At 45.9% G+C, this 15,757-nt stretch overlaps 7 non-coding genes across 7 annotated transcripts; all 7 read left to right on the top strand.

Annotated features, from left to right (window-relative positions):
• Positions 1-371: 371 nt before the first annotated feature.
• Positions 372-562, top strand: LOC130334783 (U2 spliceosomal RNA). Its single transcript, XR_008876528.1, has one exon. It is a non-coding gene; the product is annotated as a U2 spliceosomal RNA (small nuclear RNA).
• Positions 563-2,638: 2,076 nt separating this feature from the next.
• LOC130334781 (U2 spliceosomal RNA) lies at positions 2,639-2,829 on the top strand. The gene has a single exon (XR_008876527.1). It is a non-coding gene; the product is annotated as a U2 spliceosomal RNA (small nuclear RNA).
• A 2,081-nt stretch (positions 2,830-4,910) lies between these two features.
• Positions 4,911-5,101, top strand: LOC130334779 (U2 spliceosomal RNA). The gene has a single exon (XR_008876525.1). It is a non-coding gene; the product is annotated as a U2 spliceosomal RNA (small nuclear RNA).
• Positions 5,102-7,191: 2,090 nt separating this feature from the next.
• LOC130334778 (U2 spliceosomal RNA) lies at positions 7,192-7,382 on the top strand. The gene has a single exon (XR_008876524.1). It is a non-coding gene; the product is annotated as a U2 spliceosomal RNA (small nuclear RNA).
• A 2,085-nt stretch (positions 7,383-9,467) lies between these two features.
• On the top strand, positions 9,468-9,658 carry LOC130334777 (U2 spliceosomal RNA). Its single transcript, XR_008876523.1, has one exon. It is a non-coding gene; the product is annotated as a U2 spliceosomal RNA (small nuclear RNA).
• Positions 9,659-11,742: 2,084 nt separating this feature from the next.
• On the top strand, positions 11,743-11,933 carry LOC130334776 (U2 spliceosomal RNA). The gene has a single exon (XR_008876522.1). It is a non-coding gene; the product is annotated as a U2 spliceosomal RNA (small nuclear RNA).
• Positions 11,934-14,013: 2,080 nt separating this feature from the next.
• Positions 14,014-14,204, top strand: LOC130334775 (U2 spliceosomal RNA). The gene has a single exon (XR_008876521.1). It is a non-coding gene; the product is annotated as a U2 spliceosomal RNA (small nuclear RNA).
• Positions 14,205-15,757: the final 1,553 nt, after the last annotated feature.

Genomic DNA, 15,757 nt, shown 5'->3' with positions numbered 1-15,757 from the left:
TGGGTGTTGGTTTGATACCGTTTGGGGACAGCCAAGGAGGCATCTGCAGGCAACAAAGGTAGGTGTGTGCTTGTGTGTGTGTTTCCTATGCAGATCCTAAGCCCAGTGTCACATGCAAGTAGGAGGAGTAAGAAGGGTTCCTGGCAAATCCGGGTTATGGATTGCATTTAAAAAGGCCCCGTGGGAGTGCAATGGGCCCCTGTCTTGCTGCTTAGCAATAATGGTATGGGTTTAGGTTCTGCTGTGTGTACTGGTGGTTGACTGCCCCCCAGCCCAGAGTGTGCATGGAAAATTGTCTGGCAGCCTCCCTGACAGCAAGCAGTGATAGTGCCCATGAAGGGGACCTTGTTGGGCCCGCCCCTTTCACGGTTATCGCTTCTCGGCCTTTTGGCTAAGATCAAGTGTAGTATCTGTTCTTATCAGTTTAATATCTGATACGTCCCCTATCTGGGGACCATATATTAAATGGATTTTTGAGAACGGGGGCCGATTTCGAAGCTTGCTTCCGTCGCCCTATGCATTGACCCGATATGGCAGTATCTTCGGGTACAGTGCACCACCCCCTTACAGGGTTAAAAAGAAAGATTCCTACTTTCATTGCTACCTGCTTGCTGGCTAGCCAGCTAGCCAGCCCTGTGGGCCTTGCTGCTGCTGCAGCCAAAAAACAAAAGGTGGTGCTGCTGCTGCTTCTGCTGCTTCTGCTTCTGCTTGTGTCTGGCCCCTGTTGGAGCGTCCAGGCACAGGACTTCTGCTGCTGCTGACTAAATGGCCTCCTTAATTGGATCATTTGAGTAGCCAGCACACCTGTGCAGGTAGGGCATGACATGATAGGCAGCTGCCTTGATAGCGGGTGGGTGCTGAATGTTCCTAATTGACAAAATAAGATTAATGCTTATGAAGAAATATAAAATCTCATCCCTTCCCCAATATCGCGCCACACCCCTACCCCTTAATTCCCTGGTTGAACTTGATGGACATATGTCTTTTTTCGACCGTACTAACTATGTAACTATGTAACATAACATGGGGGGGGTCTCCTGGCTGTTCACACAGGTGTGTCATTGCTGTACATTGACCATGCATTGCTTCTGTGGTATTGCAAAGGCAAAGACAAATGCTTCCAGCCATCCATTGCACTAATGGATTGGTCATCAGCTGGCTGTCTATGTCCCGCATCAATATAGACCAAAGTACAGAGGGTTAGGCTATGCTATTGTGCACCTACCTGATGCATCAGAAGGTGCGAGGCCCTTGCTAAATTCTGTGCACAGACTTTGAGATCTATGCTTTAGACTGTATCTAAACCTGCTCCAACATGGACTGACATTCTGGCCTACTTTCAGCCGATGCGACTTGTCTGTCGCTGAACAGTCGCTTTTTATGTATTCAGCACCTATGTATAATGTTGTAAAAATGCTCTAGAAGCTAAAGTCGCAGAAATGTCACACATATTTGGCCTGCAACTTTCTGTGCGACAAATTCAGACAGGAAAAATCAGTATAAATCCTTAGAAAATTATCCCCCAGTGTCTCCATCTGCTGGCGGTATTGAATAAGCATTGCTGCACTGATGGGGTATGCATTAGACGAAAAAAAAGAAGAAAAAGAAGAATAATACGCCCAGAAAAGAGGCGAAAAGGAGAAAAACGTAAAAAAACGTGAAAAAAAAGTAAGAGGAAGAGAAGGGAAAAAAAGGTGGAAATGGGTTTAAAAGTGATTTCGGCGGAGAATATATATATATATATATATATATATATATATATATATGCGCACACACACACATAGATATAAACGTATTCTCCGTTGAGATATTGCAGCCGCTGCTGTGTCCAGGCCCAGGAGCCTTAGCACTGTGCTGTGATGTCACTCAATACCACTGACATCACTAGGTGTAAACAACATCTCTCCTTTGCTGTGTATGTGACTATGGAGCTGTTTGGTGATGTCGTCTATTACGGCCTTCATAGAAGCAACAGGAGATTGTTGCATCCATCTTGAACCCTCAGAACTACAGTGCTATGATGTCACTCACTTCCACAGGCCTTGCAGAGTGTAAACAACAACAACCCAGCTTTGTTGTGTATGTAACCATAGGGATTTGTGATGTCACCTAGAACCTTCACAGCAGCGACAGCTTTATGAGGAGCATCAGCACTGCTCTGCCTGAGCAGAACCATCACCGCCATAGGTTGTCAAATAACCCGGATTTAACCCACACAGGTAAGTCCAATGGGGTGCAGGCATGTCCTCTATGCTTACAGCTTCCCGTGGGTGTTGGTTTGATACCGTTTGGGGACAGCCAAGGAGGCATCTGCAGGCAACAAAGGTAGGTGTGTGCTTGTGTGTGTGTTTCCTATGCAGATCCTAAGCCCAGTGTCACATGCAAGTAGGAGGAGTAAGAAGGGTTCCTGGCAAATCCGGGTTATGGATTGCATTTAAAAAGGCCCCGTGGGAGTGCAATGGGCCCCTGTCTTGCTGCTTAGCAATAATGGTATGGGTTTAGGTTCTGCTGTGTGTACTGGTGGTTGACTGCCCCCCAGCCCAGAGTGTGCATGGAAAATTGTCTGGCAGCCTCCCTGACAGCAAGCAGTGATAGTGCCCATGAAGGGGACCTTGTTGGGCCCGCCCCTTTCACGGTTATCGCTTCTCGGCCTTTTGGCTAAGATCAAGTGTAGTATCTGTTCTTATCAGTTTAATATCTGATACGTCCCCTATCTGGGGACCATATATTAAATGGATTTTTGAGAACGGGGGCCGATTTCGAAGCTTGCTTCCGTCGCCCTATGCATTGACCCGATATGGCAGTATCTTCGGGTACAGTGCACCACCCCCTTACAGGGTTAAAAAGAAAGATTCCTACTTTCATTGCTACCTGCTTGCTGGCTAGCCAGCTAGCCAGCCCTGTGGGCCTTGCTGCTGCTGCAGCCAAAAAACAAAAGGTGGTGCTGCTGCTGCTTCTGCTTCTGCTTGTGTCTGGCCCCTGTTGGAGCGTCCAGGCACAGGACTTCTGCTGCTGCTGACTAAATGGCCTCCTTAATTGGATCATTTGAGTAGCCAGCACACCTGTGCAGGTAGGGCATGACATGATAGGCAGCTGCCTTGATAGCGGGTGGGTGCTGAATGTTCCTAATTGACAAAATAAGATTAATGCTTATGAAGAAATATAAAATCTCATCCCTTCCCCCCCTACCCCTTAATTCCCTGGTTGAACTTGATGGACATATGTCTTTTTTCGACCGTACTAACTATGTAACTATGTAACATAACATGGGGGGGGGGGGTCTCCTGGCTGTTCACACAGGTGTGTCATTGCTGTACATTGACCATGCATTGCTTCTGTGGTATTGCAAAGGCAAAGACAAATGCTTCCAGCCATCCATTGCACTAATGGATTGGTCATCAGCTGGCTGTCTATGTCCCGCATCAATATAGACCAAAGTACAGAGGGTTAGGCTATGCTATTGTGCACCTACCTGATGCATCAGAAGGTGCGAGGCCCTTGCTAAATTCTGTGCACAGACTTTGAGATCTATGCTTTAGACTGTATCTAAACCTGCTCCAACATGGACTGACATTCTGGCCTACTTTCAGCCGATGCGACTTGTCTGTCGCTGAACAGTCGCTTTTTATGTATTCAGCACCTATGTATAATGTTGTAAAAATGCTCTAGAAGCTAAAGTCGCAGAAATGTCACACATATTTGGCCTGCAACTTTCTGTGCGACAAATTCAGACAGGAAAAATCAGTATAAATCCTTAGAAAATTATCCCCCAGTGTCTCCATCTGCTGGCGGTATTGAATAAGCATTGCTGCACTGATGGGGTATGCATTAGACGAAAAAAAAGAAGAAAAAGAAGAATAATACGCCCAGAAAAGAGGCGAAAAGGAGAAAAACGTAAAAAAACGTGGAAAAAAAAGTAAGAGGAAGAGAAGGGAAAAAAAGGTGGAAATGGGTTTAAAAGTGATTTCGGCGGAGAATATATATATATATATATATATATATATATATATATATATATATATATATGTATATATATATGCGCACACACACACATAGATATAAACGTATTCTCCGTTGAGATATTGCAGCCGCTGCTGTGTCCAGGCCCAGGAGCCTTAGCACTGTGCTGTGATGTCACTCAATACCACTGACATCACTAGGTGTAAACAACATCTCTCCTTTGCTGTGTATGTGACTATGGAGCTGTTTGGTGATGTCGTCTATTACGGCCTTCATAGAAGCAACAGGAGATTGTTGCATCCATCTTGAACCCTCAGAACTACAGTGCTATGATGTCACTCACTTCCACAGGCCTTGCAGAGTGTAAACAACAACAACCCAGCTTTGTTGTGTATGTAACCATAGGGATTTGTGATGTCACCTAGAACCTTCACAGCAGCGACAGCTTTATGAGGAGCATCAGCACTGCTCTGCCTGAGCAGAACCATCACCGCCATAGGTTGTCAAATAACCCGGATTTAACCCACACAGGTAAGTCCAATGGGGTGCAGGCATGTCCTCTATGCTTACAGCTTCCCGTGGGTGTTGGTTTGATACCGTTTGGGGACAGCCAAGGAGGCATCTGCAGGCAACAAAGGTAGGTGTGTGCTTGTGTGTGTGTTTCCTATGCAGATCCTAAGCCCAGTGTCACATGCAAGTAGGAGGAGTAAGAAGGGTTCCTGGCAAATCCGGGTTATGGATTGCATTTAAAAAGGCCCCGTGGGAGTGCAATGGGCCCCTGTCTTGCTGCTTAGCAATAATGGTATGGGTTTAGGTTCTGCTGTGTGTACTGGTGGTTGACTGCCCCCCAGCCCAGAGTGTGCATGGAAAATTGTCTGGCAGCCTCCCTGACAGCAAGCAGTGATAGTGCCCATGAAGGGGACCTTGTTGGGCCCGCCCCTTTCACGGTTATCGCTTCTCGGCCTTTTGGCTAAGATCAAGTGTAGTATCTGTTCTTATCAGTTTAATATCTGATACGTCCCCTATCTGGGGACCATATATTAAATGGATTTTTGAGAACGGGGGCCGATTTCGAAGCTTGCTTCCGTCGCCCTATGCATTGACCCGATATGGCAGTATCTTCGGGTACAGTGCACCACCCCCTTACAGGGTTAAAAAGAAAGATTCCTACTTTCATTGCTACCTGCTTGCTGGCTAGCCAGCTAGCCAGCCCTGTGGGCCTTGCTGCTGCTGCAGCCAAAAAACAAAAGGTGGTGCTGCTGCTGCTTCTGCTGCTTCTGCTTCTGCTTGTGTCTGGCCCCTGTTGGAGCGTCCAGGCACAGGACTTCTGCTGCTGCTGACTAAATGGCCTCCTTAATTGGATCATTTGAGTAGCCAGCACACCTGTGCAGGTAGGGCATGACATGATAGGCAGCTGCCTTGATAGCGGGTGGGTGCTGAATGTTCCTAATTGACAAAATAAGATTAATGCTTATGAAGAAATATAAAATCTCATCCCTTCCCCAATATCGCGCCACACCCCTACCCCTTAATTCCCTGGTTGAACTTGATGGACATATGTCTTTTTTCGACCGTACTAACTATGTAACTATGTAACATAACATGGGGGGGGGGGTCTCCTGGCTGTTCACACAGGTGTGTCATTGCTGTACATTGACCATGCATTGCTTCTGTGGTATTGCAAAGGCAAAGACAAATGCTTCCAGCCATCCATTGCACTAATGGATTGGTCATCAGCTGGCTGTCTATGTCCCGCATCAATATAGACCAAAGTACAGAGGGTTAGGCTATGCTATTGTGCACCTACCTGATGCATCAGAAGGTGCGAGGCCCTTGCTAAATTCTGTGCACAGACTTTGAGATCTATGCTTTAGACTGTATCTAAACCTGCTCCAACATGGACTGACATTCTGGCCTACTTTCAGCCGATGCGACTTGTCTGTCGCTGAACAGTCGCTTTTTATGTATTCAGCACCTATGTATAATGTTGTAAAAATGCTCTAGAAGCTAAAGTCGCAGAAATGTCACACATATTTGGCCTGCAACTTTCTGTGCGACAAATTCAGACAGGAAAAATCAGTATAAATCCTTAGAAAATTATCCCCCAGTGTCTCCATCTGCTGGCGGTATTGAATAAGCATTGCTGCACTGATGGGGTATGCATTAGACGAAAAAAAAGAAGAAAAAGAAGAATAATACGCCCAGAAAAGAGGCGAAAAGGAGAAAAACGTAAAAAAACGTGAAAAAAAAGTAAGAGGAAGAGAAGGGAAAAAAAGGTGGAAATGGGTTTAAAAGTGATTTCGGCGGAGAAATATATATATATATATATATATATATATATATATATATATATATATATGCGCACACACACACATAGATATAAACGTATTCTCCGTTGAGATATTGCAGCCGCTGCTGTGTCCAGGCCCAGGAGCCTTAGCACTGTGCTGTGATGTCACTCAATACCACTGACATCACTAGGTGTAAACAACATCTCTCCTTTGCTGTGTATGTGACTATGGAGCTGTTTGGTGATGTCGTCTATTACGGCCTTCATAGAAGCAACAGGAGATTGTTGCATCCATCTTGAACCCTCAGAACTACAGTGCTATGATGTCACTCACTTCCACAGGCCTTGCAGAGTGTAAACAACAACAACCCAGCTTTGTTGTGTATGTAACCATAGGGATTTGTGATGTCACCTAGAACCTTCACAGCAGCGACAGCTTTATGAGGAGCATCAGCACTGCTCTGCCTGAGCAGAACCATCACCGCCATAGGTTGTCAAATAACCCGGATTTAACCCACACAGGTAAGTCCAATGGGGTGCAGGCATGTCCTCTATGCTTACAGCTTCCCGTGGGTGTTGGTTTGATACCGTTTGGGGACAGCCAAGGAGGCATCTGCAGGCAACAAAGGTAGGTGTGTGCTTGTGTGTGTGTTTCCTATGCAGATCCTAAGCCCAGTGTCACATGCAAGTAGGAGGAGTAAGAAGGGTTCCTGGCAAATCCGGGTTATGGATTGCATTTAAAAAGGCCCCGTGGGAGTGCAATGGGCCCCTGTCTTGCTGCTTAGCAATAATGGTATGGGTTTAGGTTCTGCTGTGTGTACTGGTGGTTGACTGCCCCCGAGCCCAGAGTGTGCATGGAAAATTGTCTGGCAGCCTCCCTGACAGCAAGCAGTGATAGTGCCCATGAAGGGGACCTTGTTGGGCCCGCCCCTTTCACGGTTATCGCTTCTCGGCCTTTTGGCTAAGATCAAGTGTAGTATCTGTTCTTATCAGTTTAATATCTGATACGTCCCCTATCTGGGGACCATATATTAAATGGATTTTTGAGAACGGGGGCCGATTTCGAAGCTTGCTTCCGTCGCCCTATGCATTGACCCGATATGGCAGTATCTTCGGGTACAGTGCACCACCCCCTTACAGGGTTAAAAAGAAAGATTCCTACTTTCATTGCTACCTGCTTGCTGGCTAGCCAGCTAGCCAGCCCTGTGGGCCTTGCTGCTGCTGCAGCCAAAAAACAAAAGGTGGTGCTGCTGCTGCTTCTGCTGCTTCTGCTTCTGCTTGTGTCTGGCCCCTGTTGGAGCGTCCAGGCACAGGACTTCTGCTGCTGCTGACTAAATGGCCTCCTTAATTGGATCATTTGAGTAGCCAGCACACCTGTGCAGGTAGGGCATGACATGATAGGCAGCTGCCTTGATAGCGGGTGGGTGCTGAATGTTCCTAATTGACAAAATAAGATTAATGCTTATGAAGAAATATAAAATCTCATCCCTTCCCCAATATCGCGCCACACCCCTACCCCTTAATTCCCTGGTTGAACTTGATGGACATATGTCTTTTTTCGACCGTACTAACTATGTAACTATGTAACATAACATGGGGGGGGGGGGTCTCCTGGCTGTTCACACAGGTGTGTCATTGCTGTACATTGACCATGCATTGCTTCTGTGGTATTGCAAAGGCAAAGACAAATGCTTCCAGCCATCCATTGCACTAATGGATTGGTCATCAGCTGGCTGTCTATGTCCCGCATCAATATAGACCAAAGTACAGAGGGTTAGGCTATGCTATTGTGCACCTACCTGATGCATCAGAAGGTGCGAGGCCCTTGCTAAATTCTGTGCACAGACTTTGAGATCTATGCTTTAGACTGTATCTAAACCTGCTCCAACATGGACTGACATTCTGGCCTACTTTCAGCCGATGCGACTTGTCTGTCGCTGAACAGTCGCTTTTTATGTATTCAGCACCTATGTATAATGTTGTAAAAATGCTCTAGAAGCTAAAGTCGCAGAAATGTCACACATATTTGGCCTGCAACTTTCTGTGCGACAAATTCAGACAGGAAAAATCAGTATAAATCCTTAGAAAATTATCCCCCAGTGTCTCCATCTGCTGGCGGTATTGAATAAGCATTGCTGCACTGATGGGGTATGCATTAGACGAAAAAAAAGAAGAAAAAGAAGAATAATACGCCCAGAAAAGAGGCGAAAAGGAGAAAAACGTAAAAAAACGTGAAAAAAAAGTAAGAGGAAGAGAAGGGAAAAAAAGGTGGAAATGGGTTTAAAAGTGATTTCGGCGGAGAAATATATATATATATATATATATATATATATATATATATATATGCGCACACACACACATAGATATAAACGTATTCTCCGTTGAGATATTGCAGCCGCTGCTGTGTCCAGGCCCAGGAGCCTTAGCACTGTGCTGTGATGTCACTCAATACCACTGACATCACTAGGTGTAAACAACATCTCTCCTTTGCTGTGTATGTGACTATGGAGCTGTTTGGTGATGTCGTCTATTACGGCCTTCATAGAAGCAACAGGAGATTGTTGCATCCATCTTGAACCCTCAGAACTACAGTGCTATGATGTCACTCACTTCCACAGGCCTTGCAGAGTGTAAACAACAACAACCCAGCTTTGTTGTGTATGTAACCAAAGGGATTTGTGATGTCACCTAGAACCTTCACAGCAGCGACAGCTTTATGAGGAGCATCAGCACTGCTCTGCCTGAGCAGAACCATCACCGCCATAGGTTGTCAAATAACCCGGATTTAACCCACACAGGTAAGTCCAATGGGGTGCAGGCATGTCCTCTATGCTTACAGCTTCCCGTGGGTGTTGGTTTGATACCGTTTGGGGACAGCCAAGGAGGCATCTGCAGGCAACAAAGGTAGGTGTGTGCTTGTGTGTGTGTTTCCTATGCAGATCCTAAGCCCAGTGTCACATGCAAGTAGGAGGAGTAAGAAGGGTTCCTGGCAAATCCGGGTTATGGATTGCATTTAAAAAGGCCCCGTGGGAGTGCAATGGGCCCCTGTCTTGCTGCTTAGCAATAATGGTATGGGTTTAGGTTCTGCTGTGTGTACTGGTGGTTGACTGCCCCCCAGCCCAGAGTGTGCATGGAAAATTGTCTGGCAGCCTCCCTGACAGCAAGCAGTGATAGTGCCCATGAAGGGGACCTTGTTGGGCCCGCCCCTTTCACGGTTATCGCTTCTCGGCCTTTTGGCTAAGATCAAGTGTAGTATCTGTTCTTATCAGTTTAATATCTGATACGTCCCCTATCTGGGGACCATATATTAAATGGATTTTTGAGAACGGGGGCCGATTTCGAAGCTTGCTTCCGTCGCCCTATGCATTGACCCGATATGGCAGTATCTTCGGGTACAGTGCACCACCCCCTTACAGGGTTAAAAAGAAAGATTCCTACTTTCATTGCTACCTGCTTGCTGGCTAGCCAGCCCTGTGGGCCTTGCTGCTGCTGCAGCCAAAAAACAAAAGGTGGTGCTGCTGCTGCTTCTGCTGCTTCTGCTTCTGCTTGTGTCTGGCCCCTGTTGGAGCGTCCAGGCACAGGACTTCTGCTGCTGCTGACTAAATGGCCTCCTTAATTGGATCATTTGAGTAGCCAGCACACCTGTGCAGGTAGGGCATGACATGATAGGCAGCTGCCTTGATAGCGGGTGGGTGCTGAATGTTCCTAATTGACAAAATAAGATTAATGCTTATGAAGAAATATAAAATCTCATCCCTTCCCCAATATCGCGCCACACCCCTACCCCTTAATTCCCTGGTTGAACTTGATGGACATATGTCTTTTTTCGACCGTACTAACTATGTAACTATGTAACATAACATGGGGGGGGGGGTCTCCTGGCTGTTCACACAGGTGTGTCATTGCTGTACATTGACCATGCATTGCTTCTGTGGTATTGCAAAGGCAAAGACAAATGCTTCCAGCCATCCATTGCACTAATGGATTGGTCATCAGCTGGCTGTCTATGTCCCGCATCAATATAGACCAAAGTACAGAGGGTTAGGCTATGCTATTGTGCACCTACCTGATGCATCAGAAGGTGCGAGGCCCTTGCTAAATTCTGTGCACAGACTTTGAGATCTATGCTTTAGACTGTATCTAAACCTGCTCCAACATGGACTGACATTCTGGCCTACTTTCAGCCGATGCGACTTGTCTGTCGCTGAACAGTCGCTTTTTATGTATTCAGCACCTATGTATAATGTTGTAAAAATGCTCTAGAAGCTAAAGTCGCAGAAATGTCACACATATTTGGCCTGCAACTTTCTGTGCGACAAATTCAGACAGGAAAAATCAGTATAAATCCTTAGAAAATTATCCCCCAGTGTCTCCATCTGCTGGCGGTATTGAATAAGCATTGCTGCACTGATGGGGTATGCATTAGACGAAAAAAAAGAAGAAAAAGAAGAATAATACGCCCAGAAAAGAGGCGAAAAGGAGAAAAACGTAAAAAAACGTGAAAAAAAAGTAAGAGGAAGAGAAGGGAAAAAAAGGTGGAAATGGGTTTAAAAGTGATTTCGGCGGAGAAATATATATATATATATATATATATATATATATATATATATATATATATATGCGCACACACACACATAGATATAAACGTATTCTCCGTTGAGATATTGCAGCCGCTGCTGTGTCCAGGCCCAGGAGCCTTAGCACTGTGCTGTGATGTCACTCAATACCACTGACATCACTAGGTGTAAACAACATCTCTCCTTTGCTGTGTATGTGACTATGGAGCTGTTTGGTGATGTCGTCTATTACGGCCTTCATAGAAGCAACAGGAGATTGTTGCATCCATCTTGAACCCTCAGAATTACAGTGCTATGATGTCACTCACTTCCACAGGCCTTGCAGAGTGTAAACAACAACAACCCAGCTTTGTTGTGTATGTAACCATAGGGATTTGTGATGTCACCTAGAACCTTCACAGCAGCGACAGCTTTATGAGGAGCATCAGCACTGCTCTGCCTGAGCAGAACCATCACCGCCATAGGTTGTCAAATAACCCGGATTTAACCCACACAGGTAAGTCCAATGGGGTGCAGGCATGTCCTCTATGCTTACAGCTTCCCGTGGGTGTTGGTTTGATACCGTTTGGGGACAGCCAAGGAGGCATCTGCAGGCAACAAAGGTAGGTGTGTGCTTGTGTGTGTGTTTCCTATGCAGATCCTAAGCCCAGTGTCACATGCAAGTAGGAGGAGTAAGAAGGGTTCCTGGCAAATCCGGGTTATGGATTGCATTTAAAAAGGCCCCGTGGGAGTGCAATGGGCCCCTGTCTTGCTGCTTAGCAATAATGGTATGGGTTTAGGTTCTGCTGTGTGTACTGGTGGTTGACTGCCCCCCAGCCCAGAGTGTGCATGGAAAATTGTCTGGCAGCCTCCCTGACAGCAAGCAGTGATAGTGCCCATGAAGGGGACCTTGTTGGGCCCGCCCCTTTCACGGTTATCGCTTCTCGGCCTTTTGGCTAAGATCAAGTGTAGTATCTGTTCTTATCAGTTTAATATCTGATACGTCCCCTATCTGGGGACCATATATTAAATGGATTTTTGAGAACGGGGGCCGATTTCGAAGCTTGCTTCCGTCGCCCTATGCATTGACCCGATATGGCAGTATCTTCGGGTACAGTGCACCACCCCCTTACAGGGTTAAAAAGAAAGATTCCTACTTTCATTGCTACCTGCTTGCTGGCTAGCCAGCTAGCCAGCCCTGTGGGCCTTGCTGCTGCTGCAGCCAAAAAACAAAAGGTGGTGCTGCTTCTGCTGCTTCTGCTTCTGCTTGTGTCTGGCCCCTGTTGGAGCGTCCAGGCACAGGACTTCTGCTGCTGCTGACTAAATGGCCTCCTTAATTGGATCATTTGAGTAGCCAGCACACCTGTGCAGGTAGGGCATGACATGATAGGCAGCTGCCTTGATAGCGGGTGGGTGCTGAATGTTCCTAATTGACAAAATAAGATTAATGCTTATGAAGAAATATAAAATCTCATCCCTTCCCCAATATCGCGCCACACCCCTACCCCTTAATTCCCTGGTTGAACGTGATGGACATATGTCTTTTTTCGACCGTACTAACTATGTAACTATGTAACATAACATGGGGGGGTCTCCTGGCTGTTCACACAGGTGTGTCATTGCTGTACATTGACCATGCATTGCTTCTGTGGTATTGCAAAGGCAAAGACAAATGCTTCCAGCCATCCATTGCACTAATGGATTGGTCATCAGCTGGCTGTCTATGTCCCGCATCAATATAGACCAAAGTACAGAGGGTTAGGCTATGCTATTGTGCACCTACCTGATGCATCAGAAGGTGCGAGGCCCTTGCTAAATTCTGTGCACAGACTTTGAGATCTATGCTTTAGACTGTATCTAAACCTGCTCCAACATGGACTGACATTCTGGCCTACTTTCAGCCGATGCGACTTGTCTGTCGCTGAACAGTCGCTTTTTATGTATTCAGCACCTATGTATAATGTTGTAAAAATGCTCTAGAAGCTAAAGTCGCAGAAATGTCACACATATTTGGCCTGCAACTTTCTGTGCGACAAATTCAGACAGGAAAAATCAGTATAAATCCTTAGAAAATTATCCCCCAGTGTCTCCATCTGCTGGCGGTATTGAATAAGCATTGCTGCACTGATGGGGTATGCATTAGACGAAAAAAAAGAAGAAAAAGAAGAATAATACGCCCAGAAAAGAGGCGAAAAGGAGAAAAACGTAAAAAAACGTGAAAAAAAAGTAAGAGGAAGAGAAGGGAAAAAAAGGTGGAAATGGGTTTAAAAGTGATTTCGGCGGAGAAATATATATATATATATATATATATATATATATATATATATATATATATGCGCACACACACACATAGATATAAACGTATTCTCCGTTGAGATATTGCAGCCGCTGCTGTGTCCAGGCCCAGGAGCCTTAGCACTGTGCTGTGATGTCACTCAATACCACTGACATCACTAGGTGTAAACAACATCTCTCCTTTGCTGTGTATGTGACTATGGAGCTGTTTGGTGATGTCGTCTATTACGGCCTTCATAGAAGCAACAGGAGATTGTTGCATCCATCTTGAACCCTCAGAACTACAGTGCTATGATGTCACTCACTTCCACAGGCCTTGCAGAGTGTAAACAACAACAACCCAGCTTTGTTGTGTATGTAACCATAGGGATTTGTGATGTCACCTAGAACCTTCACAGCAGCGACAGCTTTATGAGGAGCATCAGCACTGCTCTGCCTGAGCAGAACCATCACCGCCATAGGTTGTCAAATAACCCGGATTTAACCCACACAGGTAAGTCCAATGGGGTGCAGGCATGTCCTCTATGCTTACAGCTTCCCGTGGGTGTTGGTTTGATACCGTTTGGGGACAGCCAAGGAGGCATCTGCAGGCAACAAAGGTAGGTGTGTGCTTGTGTGTGTGTTTCCTATGCAGATCCTAAGCCCAGTGTCACATGCAAGTAGGAGGAGTAAGAAGGGTTCCTGGCAAATCCGGGTTATGGATTGCATTTAAAAAGGCCCCGTGGGAGTGCAATGGGCCCCTGTCTTGCTGCTTAGCAATAATGGTATGGGTTTAGGTTCTGCTGTGTGTACTGGTGGTTGACTGCCCCCCAGCCCAGAGTGTGCATGGAAAATTGTCTGGCAGCCTCCCTGACAGCAAGCAGTGATAGTGCCCATGAAGGGGACCTTGTTGGGCCCGCCCCTTTCACGGTTATCGCTTCTCGGCCTTTTGGCTAAGATCAAGTGTAGTATCTGTTCTTATCAGTTTAATATCTGATACGTCCCCTATCTGGGGACCATATATTAAATGGATTTTTGAGAACGGGGGCCGATTTCGAAGCTTGCTTCCGTCGCCCTATGCATTGACCCGATATGGCAGTATCTTCGGGTACAGTGCACCACCCCCTTACAGGGTTAAAAAGAAAGATTCCTACTTTCATTGCTACCTGCTTGCTGGCTAGCCAGCTAGCCAGCCCTGTGGGCCTTGCTGCTGCTGCAGCCAAAAAACAAAAGGTGGTGCTGCTTCTGCTGCTTCTGCTTCTGCTTGTGTCTGGCCCCTGTTGGAGCGTCCAGGCACAGGACTTCTGCTGCTGCTGACTAAATGGCCTCCTTAATTGGATCATTTGAGTAGCCAGCACACCTGTGCAGGTAGGGCATGACATGATAGGCAGCTGCCTTGATAGCGGGTGGGTGCTGAATGTTCCTAATTGACAAAATAAGATTAATGCTTATGAAGAAATATAAAATCTCATCCCTTCCCCAATATCGCGCCACACCCCTACCCCTTAATTCCCTGGTTGAACGTGATGGACATATGTCTTTTTTCGACCGTACTAACTATGTAACTATGTAACATAACATGGGGGGGTCTCCTGGCTGTTCACACAGGTGTGTCATTGCTGTACATTGACCATGCATTGCTTCTGTGGTATTGCAAAGGCAAAGACAAATGCTTCCAGCCATCCATTGCACTAATGGATTGGTCATCAGCTGGCTGTCTATGTCCCGCATCAATATAGACCAAAGTACAGAGGGTTAGGCTATGCTATTGTGCACCTACCTGATGCATCAGAAGGTGCGAGGCCCTTGCTAAATTCTGTGCACAGACTTTGAGATCTATGCTTTAGACTGTATCTAAACCTGCTCCAACATGGACTGACATTCTGGCCTACTTTCAGCCGATGCGACTTGTCTGTCGCTGAACAGTCGCTTTTTATGTATTCAGCACCTATGTATAATGTTGTAAAAATGCTCTAGAAGCTAAAGTCGCAGAAATGTCACACATATTTGGCCTGCAACTTTCTGTGCGACAAATTCAGACAGGAAAAATCAGTATAAATCCTTAGAAAATTATCCCCCAGTGTCTCCATCTGCTGGCGGTATTGAATAAGCATTGCTGCACTGATGGGGTATGCATTAGACGAAAAAAAAGAAGAAAAAGAAGAATAATACGCCCAGAAAAGAGGCGAAAAGGAGAAAAACGTAAAAAAACGTGAAAAAAAAGTAAGAGGAAGAGAAGGGAAAAAAAGGTGGAAATGGGTTTAAAAGTGATTTCGGCGGAGAATATATATATATATATATATATATATATATATATATATATATATATATATATACGCGCACACACACACATATATATAAACGTATTCTCCGTTGAGATATTGCAGCCGCTGCTGTGTCCAGGCCCAGGAGCCTTAGCACTGTGCTGTGATGTCACTCAATACCACTGACATCACTAGGTGTAAACAACATCTCTCCTTTGCTGTGTATGTGACTATGGAGCTGTTTGGTGATGTCGTCTATTATGGCCTTCATAGAAGCAACAGGAGATTGTTGCATCCATCTAGAACCCTCAGAACTACAGTGCTATGATGTCACTCACTTCCACAGGCCTTGCAGAGTGTAAACAACAACAACCCAGCTTTGTTGTGTATGTAACCATAGGGATTGTGATGTC

This window comes from Hyla sarda, unplaced genomic scaffold (genome assembly GCF_029499605.1).
Source record: "Hyla sarda isolate aHylSar1 unplaced genomic scaffold, aHylSar1.hap1 scaffold_445, whole genome shotgun sequence".
Taxonomy (NCBI): Eukaryota; Metazoa; Chordata; class Amphibia; order Anura; family Hylidae; genus Hyla; species Hyla sarda.
The sequence above is the reverse complement of the archived record's forward strand: the minus strand, read 5'-3'. Positions and strand labels throughout refer to the sequence as shown.